We start from the raw sequence: 5219 nt of genomic DNA, 5'->3' as shown, positions 1-5219 counted from the left end.
TAATCGAATATAAATCGTTTATATTCAATTTACGAATTAACTGTTTAATTCGCCTTAGCCCATTTTATTTAATCCGTATTAAATATAATATCTCAACATCACATTTTGACTAATTACTAGTCAAATAACTCGGACTAACTGGTTAGTCAAAATTGGCATCTACATGACTGTATTTTCATACTGTCACGTCTCTCAAACGTATCCTATAGGTGTGACTTTTAGGGACCAGTTGATCACCGCCATCTGTATGACAATAACGTCAAACTTATCTAGCAAGCCAACCGTTATTGATAAACGTGGATCAACTGATAATAATACCAAAAGTATGCCCTTTGATCCTTTTTAGAGATTTATAAGTCCTTGCACTAACTGTTAAGGACACCAGCCCCAACAAAGTTTACTAATAGGATGGGTTAGGGGTGGTTGGGGTCGTAAATAAAGAAAAGAGCCAAGGGTAGGAAAGTCATTAAACCTGTCCAAATATGATAAATGGGACAGTTATGTGAATAGACAGAAATGGCAAATGAGACAGTTTTTCGAATAGGAGGGAGTATGTAATCAAAACATTTGAAAGGAATTGTATTATACTTACATATAAATTGGTGTCCTTCTTCAAATTCCACACCCTTTTCCCCTTAGCTCCTTCTTTGGTATGCGTCTCATAGAAAAGCTCTAGAACCGTAAGCATCTTACCCTTATTCTTGGCCGCCTTCCGGAAATGAAAAACAAAGTCTAAATTATAAAGACTAATTAATACTTTAACTCCTAATATAATCTCAAACATAATCTAACTTATATATAAAATTAAATATACGACGTACACTTAATATTGCTCGGTCATGGAATGATTGAGAACCTCCGTAATGCGTAGCATCAATGTGGTCATCTTTCTTTCCTCCCCTTTTATTGATTTGTGCTTGAGCCGACTTCTCCTTAATTCGGCGGTATTTCTTTTGTCCATCAATTCTTTATATGCGGTTCCTATAATCAAAAAAAATTGCCAAATATTAGTATTTAATTAAATAGATAACAAATGACGATAATTTAACTAATTAAATACAACCATCAAAAGTAACTAAATACCTTCCATAAACTTAGGCAGTTTCTTCCTTTTAAAAATCTTATACAAGTTATCTCTTAACCTCTTTTTGTCGATGTAGTTGTATCTCTCCCAAACGGCACGCTCTTGTTCCTTGGGCCAACAAAAGTTTTGCTACACAAAAAAAAATCGTTAGAGAACACAAAAAATCCCTAATTAATTAGAATACATTTACGGAAATTATTTAAAAACATACTCGGAAGTTATTGAACCATCCCTCCTTATCTTCTTCGATTGCATCTGACCAACAAGTAACACCCCTGGTCATCTTTTGCTGAGTGCTAGCGGTAACTCCCCGAACTACATGCTTGTAATTAAACCTGAAATTATACATGTTAAATATGAATTTAGATTTAAAAATGTTTATATTAAAAATAAATCAACTACTAATAAAAATAAATAAAGAGAAGTTCTTACCAAAGATCTCTAATGTCAATAATGATCTTGCCATCCTCGGTGTATGTGACAGGGATCCCACGCTCCAAAACCTCCTCCTCCTCGTCAGTCTCCTCCTCTAAGGACTGCTCGACCTCCGTGGTCTCCTCCTCCTACTGCATACTACGGCCCCAACTAGAGCCGCCTCGCTGTCTACCACAGCGACTACGTGCCATTATACAACTACAATTGAACAAATAAAATTGTTAAAAAGTGTTAATTAAAATTAAATAAAACGAAATAATATATCATATTAACATAAAAAAATTATTAGAAAACATAGTAACATAAAAAAATATTAGAAAACACAATAACAAATAAATTGATAGCAAAAATATGTAAAAACCAATACCAAATTATCTTTCCTCATCGACATCCTAATCCTCATTATCATCCTCATCATCATCATCATCTTCATCATTATCATTATCATCCTCCTCCTCCTCATCATCATCATCCTCCTCCTCCTCCTCCTCCTCCTCCTCCTCCTCCTCCTCCATGTGATCATCCCCCCCCCCCCCCCCCCCCGCGCTTCTTTCTCATTCTCATGAATGATTTCATCATCAATTAGAGATAAAACTAATTTTGATACAATTTCTTCTTGAAAAAATGTTGAATCAAATTTTGATCTAGCCTTTGTCTTAAAGACCGCCCACCATTGTTTTTGACGTTTATCATTACTCATGCTTGGATAAGAAGCAAAATACACTTGATGAGCTTGATGTGAGAATATAAATGGATCATATGTATGTTCTGGTATGATTAACTTCTACGAGTTTGTAACGATCATGGACTCTCCACCAAAATGCTTTGCTCTTATCCATGCAACAAAGGCATGCTTTTTGTCCTGCGGTGGACCATCCAGATAGCATACCGTAGGTGGGAAAATCATTTATGGTCCATATAAGTGAAGCTCTTAGTTAACAATTTTGCTTCAAGGACACATCATATGTTTCCACACCAACTTCCCACAAATGTTTCAACTCTTCTATCAACGAGTGTAAATAAACATCCAAATTGGCTTTTGGGTTCTTAGGCCCGAGAATAATTAGAGACAAGAAGATAAACTGCCTTTTCCTACATAACCAAGGTGGTAAGTTGTATGGCGTGATCATCACGGACCAACATGAGTAAGGTTTACCAAATTGGGTAAAAGGGGGCAAATCCATCCGTACATAGGCTAAGTCGCACATTGCGGGGTTCCTCGGCAAAATCAGGGTAAATCTTATCAAAATGCTTCAATTCCTCTCCATCATTCGGATGACACATCTTTCCTGGTGTACGAGGATTTTCTTTGTGCCATCTCATTTGTTCAGCAATGTTTTTTGTTGCATACATTCTTTGAAGTCTTGGAGCAAGAAGAAAATAAATTAATTGGTTTTGTGATATTGGTTTCTTACTCTTTTGACCCGTCTTATTACCCTTCTTGACTTTTACCTTAAAAACAATATCTCCCTCACTTGTCTCATATCTACCCCTTTGACATTTCTTACACTTGTCAAGTAAAACATCATCTCCCCAAAAGAGCATACATCCTTCAGGACATGCATCAATCTTTTGATGCGGAAGCTCAAGGCCTTTAACTACTTTTTTGGTATTATAGAAACTTCGGGTCATGACGTTATTGTCAGGGATAGCGTCCTCAAGCAAAGACGCAATACCATTAACGGCATTAAATGGCATATTAAACTCACATTTCAAGGTTATTATCCTAGAGGTGGCTTGTAACAATGACATCCTACTCCCTTCATATAAAGGTTTTTATGAAGCCTTTAACATTTCAAAAAAGGATTTTGCTTTTGCTTTTGGGTTTGGTTCTTGTTCAATGATAGGTTCGTGATTGTCATTATTAAAAGTATTAAACTCCAAAGCATCAAATACCATATTTTTATATGGGTTATCATTTTGTTTGGTTTGAGGTTGCTCGGTAATTGGAGAATATGGTTCTCCATGACAAAATCCAATTATAATAATTTGGAGAAAACCCATTTGTATAAAGATGTTATTCTACTTGAATGTAATGAAAATATTTCAAGTTTTTGCATTTACTACAAGGACACCTAAGTTTATTTTCTACCAAATCATATCCATCTTGTTGTTTAGTAAACTCAATAAACTCAAGAACCCCCTTAACAAATCTACCAGTGGGATGTTCCCTCTTATCTACCCTATCTTCGTACATCCATTTGCCTTCCAACCTCTTCATTTTAATCTAAAAATATTCCAAACAATAATTTTTAACAATATAACTCATACAACATTATTGTACTTTTTTTTTTTTTTGCAGAAAGATTAGGATCATTATATTAAGATATAAATTTATGAGATACAAATCCTATATATTTCTACAAGGAAAGCCAGGGAGGCCACCTCTAACCATACAAGAAAACCACATAATAGCTAAAAATAAGACACTAAGCTATCATATGCACTGTCATTACATTGAGATCGTACGAAAACTAAATACTTGACCTTCCAAATCAGAGAAGAGGGAGGACGAGCTAGATTCTGGAATATCCGTATGTTGCTTTCAGCCCAAAGGAGATAAATGGTACTGAGCAAGGCACACCTTCTTTGCTTCTTGAGCCAACTGCGACCTCTGTTGTGGGATTTGAACCATGAGCAAATAACACGTAGCACAGTAGAATTATACTTCTTAGTTTACAACCTTATACTAAAAAATATTCCAAGCAAGACTAACAATTGAATAAACTAAAATCATACTAACATTATACAAATTTACCACCTTCAACAATATTAACATTACACAATACAAATTATAGTAACATTATACTAATTTTGATAAATTCAATAATACTACCATTATACTAACATTATACTAATTTGATAAATTCAACAATACTAGTATTAGACTAACTTGGTAAATTCAATAATACTAACATTAACATGTATTAGACTAACTTTAATTATACACTCCAAACACTATACAATACTAAAACTATACTATTTTTTTTCAATCAAGTATACTAACAATATCAAAATTACAATTACATTGTCAATTACAACCCTAATTCAATTAATATTAACAATTCCACAAAACCCCCAATTCATATTCAACCTAATTATCAATTTACACAAACCCTAACTAATTAACAATTAAAAACAATGTAAGCATCACACGAGTATACGTAAACATCATAATAACATCAAAACAACTAATTACAATTACATATTAAACAAACAATACAAAAACCAACTAATAAACGAAATTTAAAACAAAATAACACACCTTCAAACAACAAGAGAAATGAAAAAAATGGTGATGAGCAAATAAGACGGCGGTGACAATGGCGGTGGCGGTGTTAGTTGTTGGTGGTGTCGTCGGTGGTGGTGGTGTTAGTTGTTGGTGGTGTTGTCGTTTCCGTCATGTTGCTCTCTTCCTTCTTTTTTTTGCGTGTTTTGGTAAAGTATGAAAGAGGGAAGGGGTGTCGCTGGAAAATAGAGTAAAAAAGCGGGCGACCGAATTGGCGACGGGGAATAGTGCAGTCGCCAATTTGGCGACCGAATTCGATCGCTAATTTCGAAATTTTCGTCGCTAAATTCAGTCGCTATTTTGGCGACTGATATCAGTCGCCCACTTTTTTTACCTGGCGTTAACTTGGCGACTGCGCAAAACAGTCGCTTAAACTAGTCGCCCGAGAGCTGAATTCTTGTAGTGGTCAGG

This window comes from Silene latifolia, chromosome 11 (assembly GCF_048544455.1).
Source record: "Silene latifolia isolate original U9 population chromosome 11, ASM4854445v1, whole genome shotgun sequence".
In the NCBI taxonomy this organism is placed as follows: domain Eukaryota; kingdom Viridiplantae; phylum Streptophyta; class Magnoliopsida; order Caryophyllales; family Caryophyllaceae; genus Silene; species Silene latifolia.
Note: the sequence above shows the minus strand (reverse complement) of the source record.